Source organism: Ranitomeya imitator, chromosome 4 (assembly GCF_032444005.1).
Source record: "Ranitomeya imitator isolate aRanImi1 chromosome 4, aRanImi1.pri, whole genome shotgun sequence".
NCBI classification, from domain to species: Eukaryota; Metazoa; Chordata; class Amphibia; order Anura; family Dendrobatidae; genus Ranitomeya; species Ranitomeya imitator.
This window is the reverse complement of record NC_091285.1, coordinates 586242598-586264491: the sequence shown is the minus strand read 5'-3', so window position 1 is coordinate 586264491 and position 21894 is coordinate 586242598. Positions and strand designations below refer to the sequence as shown.

The 21894-nt window shown below is 42.5% G+C and overlaps 1 protein-coding gene across 3 annotated transcripts in view; it reads left to right on the top strand.

Annotated features, from left to right (window-relative positions):
- Positions 1 to 21894, top strand: part of ADRA1A (adrenoceptor alpha 1A) — a 373907-nt gene that overhangs the window by 152520 nt on the left and 199493 nt on the right. Inside the window, exon 2 of one of the 3 annotated variants that reach the window (XM_069766489.1) lies at positions 2280 to 2595. The exons of the other annotated variants lie outside the window; for them this stretch is intronic. The gene's annotated coding sequence lies outside the window, so the exon portion shown is untranslated. The remainder of the gene's footprint in view (positions 1 to 2279; positions 2596 to 21894) is intronic. 3 annotated transcript variants of the gene reach the window in all.

The following is a 21894-nucleotide window of genomic DNA, read 5'->3' as shown; positions in this document are numbered from 1 at the left end:
AGGCCAATATTAATCTCCCACTTTTTTTTTTTTCCAGGGAAAATTTATAAACCCAATAAAAAAATAAATAAATAAATAGGCTTTCTATGGCCCACTATCTGAGAGAGAGAGATGGCACGCTTAGGACTGGCACACAAGCCCAAAGGCCAATATTAATCTCCCACTGATTGATTTATTGATTTTTTCAGGTAGAATTTAGAACCCAAATAAAGCAAAAAAAAATAAAAAATGGGCTTTCTATGGCCCACTGAGTGAGTGATGATGCACACAGGAGTCAGGAGTGGCACACAAGCCCTGAGGCCAATATTTTTCTCCCACTGATTGATGTAGTGATTTTTTCAGGTAGATTTTAGAACCAAAATCAAGCAAAAAAATAAATAGGCTTTCTATGGCCCACTGAGTGAGTGATGATGCACACAGGAGTCAAGAGTGGCACACAAGCCCTGAGGCCAATATTTTTCTCCCACTGATTGATGTAGTGATTTTTTCAGGTAGATTTTATAACCCAAATCAAGCAAAAAAATAAATAGGCTTTCTATGGCCCACTGAGTGCGAGATGACACAGACAGGGATGGCACTCTAGCAGAAATGTCAATCTTAATCTCCCACAAAAAAAAAAAAAAAAAAACAGGGAGTGTCCTTCAATTACTATCTCCCTGCAGTAATCTCAGCCAGGTATGGCAGGCAGCAATAAGGAGTGGACTGATGCACAAATTAAATAAAAAGTGTGTACAAACCAAAAAGATAGCTGTGCAGAAAGGAAGGAACAAGAGGATTTGTGCTTTGAAAAAAGCAGTTGGTTTGCACAGCGGCGTACACACAGCAATGCAGCTATCAGGGAGCCTTCTAGGGCAGCCCAATGAGCTACAGCGATGAGGGGAAAAAAAAAAAAAAATGTAGCTTCCACTGTCCCTGCACACCGAAGGTGGTGTTGGGCAGTGGAAATCGCTACAGCACAAGCGGTTTGGTGGTTAATGGACCCTGCCTAACGCTATCCCTGCTTCTGACGAAGCGGCAGCAACCTCTCCCTAAGCTCAGATCAGCAGCAGTAACATGGCGGTCGGCAGGAACTCCCCTTTATAGCCCCTGTGACGCCGCAGACAGCAAGCCAATCACTGCAATGCCCTTCTCTAAGATGGTGGGGACCAGGACCTATGTCATCACGCTGCCCACACTCTGCGTTTACCTTCATTGGCTGAGAAATGGCGCTTTTCGCGTCATTGAAACGCGACTTTGGCGCGAAAGTCGCGTACCGCATGGCCGACCCCGCACAGGGGTCGGATCGGGTTTCATGAAACCCGACTTTGCCAAAAGTCGGCGACTTTTGAAAATGAACGACCCGTTTCGCTCAACCCTAGCGATAACGTGACACATGCAGCTAACTGCTATCCCCAAACTGTACCCTACTTTTATCTGTACTTATGGCTGTAATATCTTTATATTACTCTGTTTATATTTGTAGTATCTAGTGCGCCTTTCGGCAATTAAAATATCAATTAATTTTGTGCTCCTCTTTTATCTCAAAACCCGATTTCCCATGTCCGTGAGTTCGGCTAGTACTTAAGCGCTACCTGGGGTTGGTTTCTGATCCAATAAAAGCTTGTTAACGGACCAGGCATATGTCTAATGAGGAACTGGTGGCAGCATACCATTCTGGTGTTATTTGGGGATCCTGGCAGTGATGGATCACAGGTGTATATATATATATATATATATATATATATATATATATTCCCGGCCTGGGACTGGGGATATACTGTATATATCGCCCTCTCTGAAGAGTGCCCCAATGACCAGTACGTGACAGGGCAGCCTCTCCGGTGACTACTTATCCTAGGTGCAGTTCCCTGACTGACCTGAGGGTAAGGGGGAAGCCAGAGAGCTGTAGCTGAGTAAGTTCTGTCACAGATTGGTGATGGTTGGGATATATCCGTATCCCCCGCTTCTCTTACGTACGTTTTCTTTACAGTGAGCTAAAATGGGACAGTGCCAATAATGTCTGTAAAGTGCTGTGGAATTAATGGCGCTATATAAGTGAGTAAAGTAAATAAGTAGTGGCTAAAGGCCTGTTTCGATGATAAAAATACCCAGATGCAAATCTAGAGTTACATTGTCACTGTACTTATTAGACAACTTGATCTCATTTTAAGTATGATATGCTAAATAAATAATCTGCAAATCACTTTATTTGTAAAGTATGTTGTCTTGCATAAGAAAAATCATTCTAAAGTGATGGCCGCTAAGCGTTTCCTTTCTGTCTAACTGTCACATCAATTCAGGCAGAACGAGGTTAGTGAATCCACTTGACCACTGTGGAAGCTGAACCCTAGGAACCAGCTGGACAAGGACGTCAGATGAATTGCAAAGCTTTATTAGATTCTTAAACAAGAGAACACACAAGGGAGAACCCCTTGTGCCGAAATACGAAACTCCCTGGAGCGAACCCATTAGCAGGGATTGACCCGGGACAACCGAGGAGGCTCAAATGCAACAGCTCCAAGACCAGAGGATCAGACCCAAGAGGAACAGTGGAACTGAGGGGAGGAGAGTGAGAGGTCCAGGGAACCGGAGAAGGTGAACCAGAAGATCCAGAAGGTACTGTCAGAGTCCGCCGGTCGATGATAGGTAGGCAGGGCCCCGGCACTAGGGGAAAAAACACTGGGAATTAATACAAGGAAAGGCTAAACAAGCAGGCCCTAATCTGGGACCTGAGAATGGCAACTTACAACAATGCACAAAGTTGCCCAGGCACCTCCCAAAGGAAGTGAGGGCCTTAAGTATAGACAGGCCTTTCAGCGATTGGCTGAAAGGTGATAACAGGAAAAGGGTGCACTGGCCCTTTAAATCATTGGACTGTAGCGCGCGCCCTATGCTTGTTCCCCCGCAACCTGGAAGTAAGGAGGCGGAGGAGACACGTCGGGAAGACGCTGCAGCCCAAGGAAACATTGCGGCACAGTGGACAGGGTAAGTAGGATTGCGGGGAGCAGGGGTGTGCCTGTGGCCAGGCGGGACCCGATCTCCCAGTAAACTGGAGACGGTTCCCGCTGACTGGATAGTTACACTAACTTGCTGCCCATTGGCTTTGTCAAATGCAATCGCTACCAAACTGCATACAGACAGTAGCAGAAGCAATGCATAATCTATTCAATTGAAATACAAACTGAATTTTTTTTGGGGTGGAACACAAAAATAAAGAACTAAATTAATTTGGTTGCATAAATATACTTTGTTGAAGTACCGTTTGAATTTCTGATGAAGGTCAGTGTAGACCCACTGTGCCATGGGTCGGGCATACTCTGGAGGTCCCTAGACCTGCGGCATTTAACCCATGGGTCAAAGCAGGAAGGTGGAGCACAGAGGGCAAAGAAAGAAGTGTAGTCAGACGGTCTGTGGTCTTGGTAAGCAGTGCAGGTTCATTAAACTAGGCAGAGGTCAGTAATGGAGAGGTTAGACAGAATGGGAAAATGAGCCAGGTCAGTAACAGGAGAGGATCCCTAAAATATAACCTTTATTAAACAATAATTAAAAAACTCTCTAATCATGAAAAGAAGTAATAATAATATGTTAAACAAGTTGTGTACCTGTTAGGTCCTAGGGAGTCACTACGCTGGGTCCTACTTAGCAGTGGGGGTTGGCACCCTAATTTACTGCGGTACACATGTATTGGGGGGAAACGCGTCGGGCATTGTTTGGGGAGACTGCTGTTTAGCGCTTGATGTGATTGGTGTTCCAGCGGTACCGAAGGTTTCCACAAGCCTGCAGATGAGTATCAATGCTATGGCATTTTGATTATGGGGATGATTGTGTCCCTCCATATATATAAAAAAACATTGCCTCTCTGGGGGCCCCAGGCTTGTGGGTCCGGTCTGACATATTACAGCAGCATGCACTTTAAATAATAAGAGTATGAGACATTGCTCTATCTACTAGATTGGCTTATTTTACTGCAATGTGCACTTTAAATAGTAAGGGTATGACACACAGTGATATCTACATGCCCTGAGGTGTTATTCTATCTCCATTTTTGCAATATGCGCCTTTTCAATATAATATACTGGTTTGTTGAGACGTCTTAGTATTTGCCTATGATTGCTATCTTCGGAGGTAATTTGTTATAGTGCACACCATAATGCAGTAAGGGCATGTTTTCATTTGATATATATGTCTTGAGCATCGACTTATTATCTTTGAATATTATATGAGCGCTTTCTTTTTTATTCTACATGGACAATACTTATTGATATTGTTATATCTCATTCACCCATATTGAGACTGTTGCATTTACACCTGTATACTTTTTGCAAGGGCATATTTTTGCTCCATTATATTGAATGTTTGTATTTTTGAGATTTTCTTCTTTTTTGTTTGTTTTTTCTTTATTTTTGGGTTGATTGGGAGTTTTGGGCACATTACTTTATCTTTCTATCCCGATTTAGGGATTTTGTAGGGTTCCTAGGGTCAGTCGACGCGGAGTGGGGGCGCACAAATAAAAAACCTACCACAGTAAATTAGGGTGCCAGCCCCCACTGCTAGGTAGGACCCAGCATAGTGACTCCCTAGGACCTAACAGGTACACAACTTGTTTAACATATTATTATTACTTCTTTTCATGATTAGAGAGTTTTTTTAATTATTGTTTAATAAAGGTTATATTTTAAGGATCCTTGTTGCTTAGTTGTTTGGATTTTTTCTAGGATTCTGAGTTATTTCCCTTTTTGGTTTTGTTTTCAGTAACAGGAGAGACAAGACAAAATACTAGGCTGAATGCTGGAGATGGACAGGAAAACCAAACTAAGTGCAGGCATGGAACAAGAGGAGGAGCAGCCTACTATATCTCCTGCTGTCTGAGGCCAGTCTCACACGTCCAGATAATTCCGGTACCGGAGAAATCGGTACCGGAGTTATCCGTTTCTGTGTGTCCATTTGCTCACGTGGCACATCAGTGTGGCACACGTGCAGCAGCCGTGTGCCGCCTGAGGACCACACGGACCGTTCAGGAGAGACTGTGCTGTCCCTTGCGTGTGGTGCTGAAGTCGGCATTCATCCCTTCTGTCCTGCTCGGCTGAAAGCAGCACTTGCAGGAGAGAAGGAATGAAAAATCAAGTTTTTTTTGTTAAAAATAAAGTTTGGGGTCACCTCCCGCCTTTTACCACCCGTGCGCATGCCCGCTTGCAGAGAAATACTCACCCAGCTCCCGCGATGCCTTCTCTCAGCAGCGGCAGCCTGTCCTGTGTGAGTGGTCATGTGGTACCGCTCATTACAGTGATGAATATGTGGCTCCACCCCTATGGGTGAAGATATATGAAGAATAATAATAATCTTTATAAAGCGCCAACATATTCTGCTGAGCTTTAGGCTGTGTGCCCACGTTGCGTTTTTTATGCATTTTTGCCACGTTTTTGCCGCAGCGGAAACACTTAAAAACGCTTAAAAATACATTCCCATGCAATCCCACAGTTGCTGTGCCGATGCTGCATACTTACAGCAACACCTAAACCCCAACGCCCTCAATCTCCTGCAAAATTAAAAAACAACACAAATACTCCCTGTCCAACGTAGTCCAATTACCGAGTGTCCCACAACGAGTCCAGCTCTGCTACATCTGGATGCATTTGGCTGAATGGTGGCATTTTGCCACCATTCAGCCAGACATCTAGACACCGCAGAGCTTGTAGATGACCACCGGAGAAAAATCGGTCTCCGGCGGTCACCTGTACTGCAGTTCTCATGATCAGCTGATCATGGGAACTTTGCTAGTGACCCCGGCTGTCACATGCACGGCAGTTCTCGCGGTCAGCTGACCTCATCGTGAGAACTTCAGTGTACGTGAACTTCAGGCTGAAACAAGGTACGGCATTATTTAAATTAGTACACATGCTTAGAACGCTGCGTTTCCGCACTTACTACGCATGTGACCATAAAGTTTATGCGGTTTTACCACATCTAATGATACAGTAGTTTATGGGAAATTTATGTTGTGAAGACTGAGTGCTTCCACAAAATAAATAGTCAGGCTGTGGTCTGGAAAGACATGCCGCATGTTCGTTTACGCAGGGAGCCGCAGGCGTCTTTTAACACATAGGGGAGATGGGATTTCTTGAAATCCCCTCCACTATGCTGTAACATCTGGACGCTGTGAGTTTGACACTATGGCTGTATGCAGCTTCAAACCTGCAGCATTTTCTGACCATGGAAACATACCCTTACACACTTAGACCCATTCAAGTGAATGGGTCTGTGCGCATGTCAGTGTGACATGTAACGGCACCTGGGAATCAGCGGTACTGTTCATGCTGTTCAAGGGTGCTGGGTGCTGAAGACAGCTCTCATCTTTCTCCCCTGCTCGCGCTGTGATTAGAGCTTGCAAAAGGAAAATGTTGAGAGTTGTATTCAGCTGATAACAATGAGAGCAGGCTGTGGCTAATGAGAGTATTCATCAGCTACCGCATGCACTATAAATAAATACATTAAAAAAAAAAATGACGTGGGGTTCACCTGTATTTTTGATAACCAGCTAGGCAAAACCGACAGCTGCAGGCTGCAACCTTTAGCTGTCAGCTTTAGCAATGCTGGTTAACGATAATTGTTTGGTGTTCACACCATATTTTTAATTATTAAAATAATTTAAAAAAATGATGTGGGGTTCACTCTATTTTTAAAAATCAGCCAAGCTAAAGCAAACGGGGGCTGACATTCTCAGGCTGGTAATGGGCCATGGATATTGACCCCCCCAGTCTAAAAATAGCAGCCTGCAGCTGCCCAGAAAAGACACATCTGTTAGATGTGCCAATTCTGGAGCTTTGCCTGGCTATTGCTATTTACCCTGTGGTCACCTTTGTATTGTCTGGTAACATCAAGCCCACGGCTTAGTAATGGAGAAGTGTCTATTAGACACCTCTCCATTACTAATCCTATAGTTGCATTGTAAATAAACACAGAGCATGTATAAAGTCCTTTATTTGAAAGAAAAACAAAACACACTTATCCTTTTTTATTTGAAAATAAGAAAAAGTTACAGTTGAAACCATAAGTTTACATACGCTATATAAAAAAAACACATTTACATGTTTTTCTCAATATCTGACATGAAATAAGAATAAACCTTTCCCGTTTCAGGTCCATTAGGATTACCATAATTATTAATATTTGCCAAGTGCCAGAATAATTAGAAGGTGAGAGAATATTTTAAGGGATTTTTATTACTTAGTGCAAAGTCAAAAGTTTGCATACACTAAGATTACTATGCCTTTAAACAATTCTGGACTGCCGATTTGATCATGTCATGTGTTTGGAAGCTTCTCATAGGGTTTTTTTGCAACGTCTAAGTTAATTAGAGACACATCTCAGGATGTACTTAATGCACACCTGAAACACACTGCTTATTTGTGTAGCATCATGAGAAAGTCTAAAGAAATCAACCAAGATATCAGGAAGAGAATTGTGGACTTGCACAAGTCTGGCTCATCCTTGGGTACAATTTCAAAATACCTGAAGATGCCTCGCTCATCCGTACAAACAATTATACACAACTATAAACAAGATGGGAATGTCCATCCATCATACCGCTCAGGAAGGAGATGGATTCTGTGTCCCAGAAATGAATGTGCTTTGGTCCGACATGTGCTTATCAACCCAAGGACAAAAGTAAAAGACCTTGTGAAGATGATGGCGGAAGCTGGTAAGCTTATATAATAATAATAATAATAATAATTTATATTTATATAGCGCCAACATATTCCGCAGCTCTTTACAAATTATAGAGGGGACTTGTACAGACAATAGACATTACAGCATAACAGAAATACAGTTCAAAACAGATACCAGGAGGAATGAGGGCCCTGCTCGCAAGCTTACAAACTATGGGGAAAAGGGGAGACACGAGAGGTGGATGGTAACAATTGCTTTAGTTATTCGGACCAGCCATAGTGTAAGGCTCGGGTGTTCATGTAAAGCTGCATGAACCAGATAACTGCCTAAGTATGTAGCAGTACAGACACAGAGGGCTATTAACTGCATAAAGTGAATGAGAACATAATGCAAGGAACCTGATTTTTTTTTTTTTAAATAGGCCACACAGGGATCGTTAGGGTAATGCATTGATGCGGTAATTATATCAATATCCACAGTGAAACGAGTACTGTATCAACATGGGATTGAAGGCCACTCTGTCAAGAAGAAGCTATTACTCAAAAAGAAACATAAAAAGCCATATTAATATTTGCAAATGCACACAGGAGCAAAGACCTTAATTTTTGGACATCAGCCTGAAAGTTAAAGTTTGAGCGGGAAATGGGTCTTCCATATGGACAATGACACGAATCATGTTGCCAAAATGGTAACAAAGTGGCTTAAGGATAACAAAGTCAATGTTTTGGAGTGGCCATCACAAAGCCCTGATCTCAATCCAATTGAAAATGTATGGGTAAAGCTGAAAAGGCAAGGCGACCTACAAACTTGGATCAGTTACATCAGTTTTGTCAGGAGGAATTGGCACAAATTCCTACCAACTATTTTGAGAAGCTTATGATAGGATATCTCAAACATTTGACCCAAGTCATTCAGTTTAAGGGCAATGGTACCAAATACTAATGAAATGTATGTAAACTTTTGACTTTGCAGTAAGTAATAAAAATGCCTTAAAACAGTCTCTCTCTCATTATTCTGGCATTTAGCAAATATTAATAATTATGGTAATCCTAATTGACCTAAGACGGGAAAGGTTTATTCTTATTTCATGTCAGATATTGAGAAAAACATGAATATGTGTCTGTTTATATAGTGTATTTAAACTTCTGATTTCAACGTTATACTTACCTAACTCCGATTCCATTTAAACCCTCGTTTCCTGTAATGACACAAAAATAAATAAACAGCCATATCCCTCACCATCGTTCTGTTCCGTGCCGTAATCTATGTCTGGGGATAAATAGTTTTCAACCTGTAGGGTGCCAAGATGCGACCGTCCAGGCTGAGAACCACTGATGAATGAGCTGCTGTGAGCGCAACATCAGTGAACAGCGGTGACCTTATCGAGACTACAAATGTGACATCAACCCCACAGATATAAACCCCACTTGCCACCGCCAAGGGGCAAGAGGGAAGAGCCAGTCAGAGCACCACATGTGCCTTTTCTGAGTGGCTGTGGGCTGCTATTTGTAGGCTGGGGGGCAATATCAATGACCTCTTACCAGACTGAGAATACCAACCCCCAGCTGTCTTCTTTAGCTTGGCTGGTTGCAAAAAATGAGGGGATCCTCATGCCTTTTTTTAATTATTCATTTAAATAATTACAAAATATGGTGTGGGGAGCTCTCTATTCTTGATACCCAATCTTGCTAAAGCTGATAGCTGAGAGTTGCAGCTCACAGCTGTCAGTTTTGCCTGGCTGGTTATCAAAAATACAGGGGAACACCACGTCATTTAAAAAAATCTATTTGCTTATAGCGCAAGCAGGATGAATACTCCCATCAGCCACCACCTTCTTTCACTGTTATCAGTTGAACACAACTCTCAACATTGCAGGGGAGAATGATGAGAGCTGTCTTCAGCTCCCGTCACCAGGGAACAGTGCTAACATTGCTGCTGATTCCCAGCTGCCAGCATGTGTGATACTGATTTGGTACACGGGCGACACATGTATACTACAAGTATTAGACACACAGACACTAATATCTACAATGCTAGTTTTTACAGTACCGGAAATATCAGGATGTGTGAAAGAGCCCTTAAGGTGTAATATAATGTTTGATGTCTACATAATCAGATCATAATTATAGTTTTAATAAAGCTATGTTTTTTTCAACCACTTATTCGATCACCATGGGATTTCATGCAGAGAATGACTTAAATTGTGTCGCCATAACAGCTTTGGAGAAATACTGAATATTATTGCTTCCAATTTACTTCAAAACACTAGGTTTATACTGTAAGTATGTACACAGAGCATCTGTACTGTGCGAGAATGGGAGTCATGGTGTTCAGTTTTCAGCTACAGTGCCTTTACATCGGTAATTATGATCTCACTATGAACACATGAAAAGTGGTGAATACTAAAAACCTCTAATTGCATTCAGCAGACATAGATTTTTGAATAAAAGCTGTAAACAAATAAAGTGAAAAAAATCAGAACATCTGCAATATACAATTGTATATATGACCCTATAATTATGATTAGTGCCCGTAATACAATTCAGGCATGGAGAGGCTAATTGAAATGTTTTTCTACCCTCCCACTGCCCATTGCCTGGAGTGTAATAACCATGGTCACAAAGATCTCTACCGCAATCGGGTCATGCGGGTGAGAGCTCACTGATGTCAGCAGAATCTTCAACTGGATATGCATCCTCGGTCACAAGTTCAGCTGAAGTGTATTGCGGTGCAGAGACCTTTCAGGTCCGTGCACAGCAATATATGCTGCCAGCCAATTAGCGGCCAGCAGCTGATGTTGACATGTACGTGACTGGGAGCGCTTGCAGACTGAAGTCAGCTGCCAGCTTCAGAAGAGGATGCCACACAGCGGGGGGATTGGATGGGAGGTGAGTAGAATTGTTTATTCTTTTCTGTTTGATAAAAAAAAAGCATCATAACGGGTGAAGTATACTAGGATGGGAATATACAAACCAGGGCTGCCACTAGGAATTTCAGGGGTCCCATACTGGCAACATTTTCAGGGCCCCCATGAGATTCCACCGAAGCTCTACCCCTCAAACTGTCCACTGTTCCACCATCTCTTGGAAAAGCTCCACTTCTCGCCAAGCACACATCACCAGATCACATACATAGCCATTAGCTTTTGTTTTAGCCAAAATAAATTTTAATCTGCCACCATGACAAGGTAGACTCTTTTGGCCGTGCCCCACTCTACTGTAACTTACTTAACATTTGTTAAAATATGCAATACAATTTAGGTATATTTTATTTTTCAATTTTTAAAATGACCAATAATATTACATACAAGGAACAAATACAGCCACACCATGGCCGGACCACATATTACTACCACATAGGGACCGAATACAATACTGATCAATAATAAAAAAAACACAAAATTAATACCATCATAAGTGCCATTATACACAGGAGATCTGCACTTAGTATGTAATGTCCACGTACAGCTAATACAGTGATCACCGGTGACATTATACACAGGAGCTCTCTATATAGTGTTGGTGTACATGTAATACAGTGAAAAACATTGACATTATACACAGGAGCTCTGTAAATAGTGTACAGGTTATACACATGTGATCAAAATTGTTGGTACCCCTCGTTTAACGACAGAGAAAACCCACAATGGTCACAGAAATAACTTGAATCTGACAAAAGTAATAATGAATAAAAAATCTATGAAAATGAACAAATGAAAGTCAGACATTGCTTTTCAACCATGCTGCCACAGAATAAAATTTAAAAAAAATCACGAACTAGGCCTGGACAAACATGATGGTACCTTTAAGTTAATATTTTGTTGCACAACCTTTTGGAGCAATCACTGCAATCAAATGATTCCTGTAACTGTCAATGAGACTTCTGCACCTTTTGACAAGTATTCCGGCCCACTCCTCAAGAGCAAACTGCTCCAGTTGTCTCGTGTTTGAAGGTTGCCTTTTCCAGACGTTATGTTTCTGCTCTTTCCAAGGATCCACAATAGGATTTAGGTCAGGGCTCATAGAAGACTTCTTCAGAATAGTCCAATGTTTTCCTCTTAGTCACTCTTGGGTGTTCTTAGCTGTGTGTTTTGGGTCATTATCCTGTTGCAAGGCCCAAGCTTTCAATAAAAATATAAAACTTTCTCCTTACTTGGCCGCAGTCCAGTGGCAATGTTCCCTGCAGGCATTTCAAGCTCGGATTCACCAGCGAATGACAATGACGTTATATGCCGGCGACGTGGGTGCCGGCCTCCAATTGGCGTCGGCTTTTATCTATTGCCGTGCGGGCCCTCATGGCAATAAAGTTTAACTGAACCTGCATCATGGACACAGGTTCAGTTACTGCATTGGTATCGCTGGACCTGGTGAGCAGAAGAGACGGGGCCTGATGCAGACCCCCTCTGCTCATTGGGCCCCATACGCCAGTCAGGGCAATAATGCCCTGATGGCGGCCCTGATGCATACCAGGATGGGGAACATACATACTAGAATGGGGATATGAATACCAAGATGGGGGATATATATATATATATATATATATATATAATACCAGGATAAGGTACATACAGTGGGTACGGAAATTATTCACACCCCTTTAAATTTTTCACTCTTTGTGTCATTGCAGCCATTTAGTAAATTCAAAAAAGTTCATTTTTTTTCTCATTAATGTACACTCTGCACCCCATCTTGACTGAAAAAAACAGAAATGTAGTAATTTTTGCAAATTTATTAAAGAAGAAAAACTGAAATATCACATGGTCATAAGTATTCAAACCCTTTGCTAAGTATTGAGTAGAAGCACTCTTTTAGAGCTAGTACAGCCATGAGTCTTCTTGGGAATGATGCAGCAAGTTTTTCACACCTGGATTTGGGGATCCTCTGCCATTCTTCTTTGCAGATCCTCTTCAGTTCCGTCAGGTTGGATGGTGGACGTTGGTGGACAGCCATTTTCAGGACTCACTAGAGAAGCTCAATTGGGTTTAGGTCAGGGCTCTGGCTGGGCCAGTCAAGAATGGTCACAGAGTTTCTCTGAAGCCACTCCTTTGTTATTTTAGCTTTGTGCTTAGGGTCATTATCTTGTTGGAAGGAGAACCTTTGGCCAAGTCTGAGGTCCAGAGCACTCTGGAAGAAGTTTTCATCCAGGATATCTCTGTGTTTGGCCACATTCATGTTTCCTTCAATGACAACCAGTCATCCTGTCCCTGCAGCTGAAAAACACCCCATAGCATGATGCTGCCCCCATCATGCTTCACTGTTGGGATTGTATTGGACAAGTAATGAGCAGTGCCTGTTTTCTACACATATACTGCTTAAAGTTATCATCAAAAAGGTCTGTCTTCGTCTCATCAGACCAGTGAATATTATTTCTCATAGTTTGGGAGTCCTTTATGTGTTTTTTTTAGCAATCTCTATTCAGGCTTTCATAGGTCTTGCACTGAGGAACGGCTTCCGTCAGGCCACTATGCCATAAAGGCCCGACTAGTGGGCTGCAGTGACCATTCTATGATTCTATGTGAATCCTGCTTTGAGCAGGGGGTTGGACCAGATGACCCAAGAGGTCCATTCCAACTCTACCATTCTATGATAGTTGACTTTTGTGGAACTTTCTACCATCTTCTTACTGCATCTCTGGACCTCAGCCACATCTTGGGGTTTATCTTTACCTCTCTCACCAAGGCTCTTCTCCCACGATTGCTTAGTTTGGCTGGATGGCCAGGTCTAGAAAGACTTCTGGTGGTCCCAAACTTAGTCCATTTAAGGATTAGGGCGGCCACTGTGCTCTTAGGAACCTTGAGTACTGCATAAATTCTGTTGAGGTGGCGGGGATTCTCGGTTGCTCCCTCTCTCCTTTCCTGTATGTGGTCCCCCATGTGGTGCTCCATCTGTGGGTTATGCATAAATGTGTATTGTATTGCACTGTTCACTATATGTATTAATGTAATATGTTATGGGTATGCTGTGCTGTGTTTGTCTTGTTCCAATGTTCTATTGCATATTGTAATATCTTCACCTTAGGGACAATAAGAGGTTAAATAAGGGGGCTGGGTCAGCAGCCTCAAAGGAACAGGAAGTCCCTGTCTGCAGAGCAGTGTCCAGCCAGGTTTGACTGTGGCAAGATGTGCTCCCCTGCTGAGAGTAGAATACACCCCTGGAGGGGAGAGTGTGTTGCCCTGGACCTCTGGCAGTGGAAGTGAGCACCAGGACTGCGTAAGTGCCCTGCCGAGGACTATAAACATCCTGATAGTGGCTTGTGAACTACCACTAATACTGCTGCTGTTGATGTGATTGACTTTGCTAGGGAAAGCACAGGAAATCATATCTCCTTCATTTAATCTTTAATAAACAAGTTTTCTGCTGTTGAAACTGGAGCATGCCGTGTGATGCATAAGGAGAACGCCGTTACAGTGTGGAGAGCAACCGAGTGCTGAAGGTAATCTTACTGTGCTACAGGGCTGGGACTTGAACTGTCTTTTCTTGTCCAAGGGGCCGGGGTGCTCACTGACTGTGACCTAGTGGACTCGCCCATGACTACCACCCCATGCCACCTTGTTACAAAGGCCACTGCGCTCTTAGGTACATTGAGAACTGCAGAAATTCTGTTGTAACCTTGGCCAGATCTGTGCCTTGCAACAATTTTGTCTCTGAGCTCCTCAGCCAGTTCCTTTGACCTCCTCTGCCAGTTCATTTGACCTCATGATTCTCATTTGGTCTGTGCACTGTGAGCTGTGAGGTCTTATATAGACAGGTGTGTGCCTTTCCAAATCAAGTCCTATTGGTTTAAAGGGAATCTGTCACCTAAAATTCACCTAAAAGCTGCGGCCACTGGCATCAGGGGCTTATCTACAGCATTCTGTAATGCTGTAGATAAGCCCCCGATGTAACCTGCATGATAAGAAAAACATGTTATATTATACTCACCAAGTGGCAGTCTCGGTTCGGGTCCGATGGTCACGGTCCATGTCTGGTGCCTCCCATCTTCATGCGATGACGACTGCAGTGCGCAGGCACCGGGCCTCTCTGACCTTTCCCGGTGCCTGCGCACTGCAGTACTTTGCTCTGCCCTCAACAGGGCAGACAAAGTACGCCTGTGCAAGAGCTGCGGCAGGAAGAAAAGAGGACATCATCGTATGAAGATGGGAGGCGCCGGATCCGGACCGCGACACCCATCGGACCCGAACCGAACCAGGACCGCCCCTGGGTGAGTATAATATAACCTGTTTTTCTTATCTTGCAGGTTACATCGGGGGCTTATCTACAGCATTGCAGAAAGCTGTAGATAAGCCCCTGATGCCATTGGCCGCAGCTTCTAGGCGAATTTTGGGGTGACAGATTCCCTTTAAACACAGCTAGACTCCAATGAAGGCGTAGAAGCATCTCAAGGAAGATCACAAGGAAATGGACAGCAAGTGACTTAAATATGAGTGTCTGAGCAAAGGGTCTGAATACTTATGACCATGTGATAGTTCAGTTTTTCTTTATTAAATTTGCAAACATTTCTACATTTGCTTTTTTTTCAGTCAAGATGGGGTGCAGAGTGTACATTAATTACATTACTGTATATACCAGGATGGAGGACATATATATACTTTAAAGAACCTAGAATATAAGACATAATTTCAGTTGTTTCACACTTTTTTGTTAAGTATATAATTCCACATGCGTTAATTCATACTTTTGATGCCTTCAGTGTGAATGTACAATTTTCATATTTTCATAGTCATGAAAATACCAAAAAATCTTTAAATTAGGTGTGTCCAAACTTTTGATCTGTACTGTATATATATATATATATATATATATATATATATATATATATACAGTTAGGTCCATATATATTTGGACAGAGACAACATTTTTCTAATTTTAGTTATAGACATTACCACAATTAATTTTAAACAAAACAATTCAGATGCAGTTGAAGTTCAGACTTTCAGCTTTTATTTGAGGGTATCCACATTAAAATTGGAAGAAGGGTTTAGAAGTTTCACCTCCTTAACATGTGCCACCCGGTTTTTAAAGGGACCAAAAGTAATTGGACAATTGACTCCAAGGCTATTTCATGGACAGGTGTGGGCAATCCCTTCGATATGTAATTCTCAATTAAGCAGATAAAAGGCCTGGAGTTGATTTGAGGTGTGGTGATTGCATTTGGAAGGTTTTGCTGTGAAGTAAACATGCGGTCAAAGGAGCTCTCCATGCAGGCGAAACAAGCCATCCTTGAGCTGCGAAAACAGAAACAACCCATCCGAGAAATTGCTACAATATTAGTAGTGGCAAAATCTACAGTTTGGTACATCCTGAGAAAGAAAGAAAGCACTGGTGAACTCATCAATGCAAAAAGACCTGGGCACCCACGGAAGACAACAGTGGTGGATGATGGCAGAATAATCTCCATGGTGAAGAGAAACCCCTTCACAACAGCCAACCAAGTGACCAACACTCTCCAGGAGGTCGGTGTATCAATATCCAAATCTACCATAAAGAGAAGACTGCATGAAATTAAATACAAAGGGTTCACTGCACGGTGCAAGCCACTCATAAGCATCAAGAATAAAAAGCCTAGACTGGACTTTGCTGAAAAAACATCTAAAAAAGCCAGCACAGTTCTGGAAGAACATTCTTTGAACAGATGAAACCAAGATCAACCTCTACCAGAATGATGGAAAGAGAAAAGTATGGTGAAGGCGTGGTACAGCTCATGATCCAAAGCATACCACATCATCTGTAAAACACGGCAGAGGCAATGTGATGGCTTGGGCATGCATGGCTTCCAGTGGCACTGGGTCACTAGTGTTTATTGATGATGTGACACAGGACAGAAGCAGCCGAATGAATTCTGAGGTATTCAGAGACATACAGTGTGCTCAGATCCAGCCAAATGCAGCCAAACTGATTGGTCGTCGTTTCATACTACAGATGGACAATGACCCAAAACATAAAGCCAAAGCAACCCAGGAGTTTATTAAAGGAAAGGAGTGGAATATTCTTGAATGGCCAAGTCAGTCACCTGATCTCAACCCAATTGAGCATGCATTTCACTTGTTAAAGACTAAACTTCAGACAGAGATGCCCACAAACAAACAGCAACTGAAAACCACCACAGTGAAGGCCTGGCAGAGCATCAAAAAGGAGGAAACACAGCGTCTGGTGATGTCCATGAGTTCAAGACTTCAGGCAGTCATTGCCAACAAAGGGTTTTCAACCAAGTACTAAAAATGAACATTTTATTTAAAATTATTTAATCTGTCCAATTACTTTTGGTCCCTTTAAACACAGGGTGGCACATGTTAAGAAGCTGAAACTCCTAAACCCTTCATCCAATTTTAATGTGGATACCCTCAAATGAAAGCTGAAAGTCTGAACTTCAACTGCATCTGAATTGTTTTGTTTAAAATTCATTGTGTTAATGTCTGTAACCAAAATTAGAAAAATGTTGTCTCTGTCCAAATATATATGGACCTAACTGTATACCAGGATTGGGGTGATCCCGGCCCATATCTTGCACATGGGCCCATCAGACTCTAGTTACATCGTTTTGACGATGCGGACAAAAAAAAGAAATTGCTTCCAGCTGCGTCCTACGCTGGTCGCTGAATCGTCAAAACGACGTATGCACAAGCATCCGCATACAGCCACATGACCTGCGTACCTAATGTTAAAGATAGGTACGCAGGCCTCATGCAGGCCGCATGCAGAAGTAGGTAGAGCTAGCGGTGGAGGTGCGGCCGAGGGCGGGGCTTCAAGGAGGAAGTCCGCAGCCTTCCGCAGCTCCTCAAAACGCTAATGTGAAGCCGGCCTTAAGCATGTTTTTGCATGCGTTTTGGCATGCGTTTGCGCATGCAGATGATACGTTGCACACAGAAACGCTAATGTGAACCTAGCCTAACTAAAGTTTGGAGATCTTCACTTTTGACCCCCTCACATCCCTTGCATGTATACGCCTGTGAACTGGTTATGTGCTATGCCCATTTTTTAAATTATGAATACATTGGTGCTTGATGGACAGAATTGTTTAGTCCCCCAGGAATATTGTCGGATACTAGCAACAGTTCAAAAACATGTTACTCTCTTGGACGAAATGAGCTTGATGGTTACAGACATACAGTTAGGGCCAGAAATATTTGGACAGTGACACAAGTTTTGTTATTTTAGCTGTTTACAAAAACATGTTCAGAAATACAATTATATATATAATATGGGCTGAAAGTGCACACTCCCAGCTGCAATATGATAGTTTCCACATCCAAATCGGAGAAAGGGTTTAGGTATCATAGCTCTGTAATGCATAGCGTCCTCTTTTTCAAGGGACCAAAAGTAATTGGACAATGGACTCTAAGGGCTGCAATTAACTCTGAAGGCGTCTCCCTCGTTAACCTGTAATCAATGAAGTAGTTAAAAGGTCAGGGGTGGATTCCAGGTGTGTGGTTTTGGATTTGGAAGCTGTTGCTGTGAGCAGACAACATGCGGTCAAAGGAACTCTCAATTGAGGTGAAGCAGAACATCCTGAGGCTGAAAAAAAAGAAAAAATCCATCAGAGAGATAGCAGACATGCTTGGAGTAGCAAAATCAACAGTTGGGTACATTCTGAGAAAAAAGGAATTGACTGGTGAGCTTGGGAACTCAAAAAGGCCTGGGCGTCCACGGATGACAACAGTGGTGGATGATCGCCGCATACTTAATTTGGTGAAGAAGAACCCGTTCACAACATCAACTGAAGTCCAGAACACTCTCAGTGAAGTAGGTGTATCTGTCTCTAAGTCAACAGTAAAGAGAAGACTCCATGACAGTAAATACAAAGGGTTCACATCTAGATGCAAACTATTCATCAATACCAAAAATAGACAGGCCAGAGTTAAATTTGCAGAAAAACACCTCAAGAAGCCAGCTCAGTTCTGGAAAAGTATTCTATGGACAGATGAGACAAAGATCAACCTGTACCAGAATGATGGGAAGAAAAAAGTTTGGAGAAGAAAGGGAACGGCACATGATCCAAGGCACACCACATCCTCTGTAAAACATGGTGGAGGCAACGTGATGGCATGGGCATGCATGGCTTTCAATGGCACTGGGTCACTTGTGTTTATTGATGACATAAGAGCAGACAAGAGTAGCCGGATGAATTCTGAAGTGTACCGGGATATACTTTCAGCCCAGATTCAGCCAAATGCTGCAAAGTTGATTGGACGGCGCTTCATAGTACAGATGGACAATGACCCAAAGCATACAGCCAAAGCTACCCAGGAGTTCATGAGTGCCAAAAAGTGGAACATTCTGCAATAGCCAAGTCAATCTCCAGATCTAAACCCAATTGAGCATGCATTTCACTTGCTCAAATCCAGACTTAAGACGGAAAGACCCACAAACAAGCAAGACCTGAAGGCTGCGGCTGTAAAGGCCTGGCAAAGCATTAAGAAGGAGGAAACCCAGCGTTTGGTGATGTCCATGGGTTCCAGACTTAAGGCAGTGATTGCCTCCAAAGGATTTGCAACTAAATATTGAAAATAAAAATATTTTGTTTGGGTTATGTTTATTTGTCCAATTACTTTTGACCTCCTAAAATGTGGAGTGTTTGTAAAGAAATGTGTACAATTCCTACATTTTCTATCAGATATTTTTGTTCAACCCTTCAAATTAAACGTTACAATCTGCACTTGAATTCTGTTGTAGAGGTTTCATTTCAAATCCAATGTGGTGGCATGCAGAGCCCAACTCGCAAAAATTGTGTCACTGTCCAAATATTTCTGGCCCTAACTGTATATACAATTGGTCAGAGTGATGATAAACCACACATCACTATAAATCACAAATGATTTCATTATCAGGCAATTGTGACGCCGTGAGCATGTCCTGATGGTTTATATATTTTGTGACTAGCAATTCATGTGTATGAGCAGCATGGAGAAAGGCTGGCAGGTGCTGAAGAGGATTACTGCAGCTTTGTCTACATCTACAATATGCCATAAAAATCTGGACACTAGTTCATAAAGAAGCATGGAGGGTCGTGGCTAGTGATGAGCAAGCGTACTCGTTGCTCGGGTTTTCCCAAGCACGCTCGGGTGGTCTCCGAGTATTTATGACTTCTCGGAGACTAAGGCTAGGTTCACATTGCGTTAGGGCAGTCCGTTTAGCGCATAGCCCTACGGACTGCACTAACGCAATGTACCAAAAGCGATCGCGTTTGGCGATCCCGCTAGCGCAGACACCCGATCTGCGCTAGCGAGGAACGGACCTCGGACGCTGCAAGCAGCGTCCGCGGTCCATCCGAAACTAACGGGACATCGCTAGCGCGTGCCGAAAATGGCATGCGCTAGCGATGCGCTAGAGATCCGTTAGCACATTGCCATCAATGGGTGCGCTAACGGATCCGTTGCATGGCGTTAATTGCGACAATTTCGCCCTGTAGCGGAGTCCACTAGCGTTAACCCATTAACGCAATGTGAACCTAGCCTAAGTTTTCATCGCCTCAGCAGCAAGATTTACAGCTATTAACTAGCTTGATTACATATGGGGATTACCTAGCAACCAGGCAACCCCCACATGTACTCAACCTGGCTAATAGCTGTTAATCATTCAGCTGCCGTGATGAAAACTAAATCTCCGAACACTCACAAATACTCGGAGGTCACCCGAGCGTGCTCTGGAAAACCAGAGCAACGAGTACACTCACTCATCACTAATCGTAGCATATAGTCTGCAGATGCTGGCTGTGTTATACAGCTGGCATCTGCCTGTAACAGCTCCAGAAGGAGAAAGCTATGATCTTGGCTGATACAACATTGAAATGCTGCTGTCAATCACTCAAGAGGCATTTAAATAGTTAAATAAGTTGGCTTTGGGTGTGTGTGTGTGCACTGACTCCCATCGTCTCATGGCAGGCACTATTACTGGGTGCTGATGAATTGTCAGGGCAACCAGGGGCTCGTATTTCCTCTACTGAAGCTAATCCTGTGGACTGTGTGTATTCCTGCATGTAACCACAGCAATTGGAGCTAAGCTCTGATCGCTGCTGTTAATCATTTAAAGCCACACTCCGAAAGCAGAATTTAACACAAGTTGTTATGGGCACTTATCAGCCTCTCCCCAACAATGCCATATAGTGTGTTATCATGGCAGCTTGGTGTCTGGTGAAGACCCCATGGCTGCCGTAACGGTGTGTCAGGACTCCTATGGAGCCTAGCCACAACTGTCTTTTTTGCTGTATACGGCAATACTGTGGCATTTCAGTATACAGAACCAGTGAACAAATGATTTCACAAACAGACATTAAAAAAGTAAAAAAAAATAAAAAATAAAAAAAATATAAAAAAGTCTTATAAGTTTGAACCAAACTCTTCTGTCCCATTAAAGATAATGACATAAAAAAAATATTTGTTATGATCACATCCGTAAAGTCTGAACTATCAAAGTATAAAATTATTTAACTTATACTTCAAAACATTGTAATTAAAAGAATAATTGTAATTTTAAACTGCCACTTTTCGATCCCTGTGCTCCCCTCATCCCCTCAAAATTTAATAAAAAGCAATTAAAACAATTTACCTCACAATGGTATCAATGAAAGATTCATCTCACCAAGTCCTCACACGGGCTGTCAGCGAAGAAATAAAAAAAATGATACACCTTTTTTTGTTTGTTTTTTTTCTGATTTTTTTTTTCTCGCCACTAAAATAAAGAAAATACAAATTTGGTATTTGCGTAATCGCACTGACCTGACATTTTTATAGAACAATGAACACCATAATAATAATAATAATAATAAAACCCCAAAACACACTGGGGAAATTGTGTTCTACTCTCCATTAAAAACCGCTATTGGATTTTTCCCATTTTTCAGTACATTATATGTAAAATGGTGTCGTTAAAAACTACTACTCGTCCTGCAAAAACAAGCCCTTGTATGGCTACGTCATAAAAAAAAGGGTATTGCTATTGGAGGAAGGAAGGGGATAAGACGAAAGCCGAAAAGCAAAAACTCTGTAAGGGGTTATTTGTAATTTTCCTCCAAATTTCCCTAAAAATAAAATGATGCTCTCCATGTCCTCAAAACTGCTTCTGATTCGAAAACTGTTTCAGAGCTTTATGGTTATCTGTAATCCAACATCCAATAATCTCGAAAATCTACTAATCCGCCACATCCAAAGGGCATAGGGCTCAAACACTCCATATCTTTCTAGTGAAATGATCTTTTATTGCGTGTGATGGTCTGACCTGACCCTGGCGATGTACGGTCGCCTCTCCAAGTATT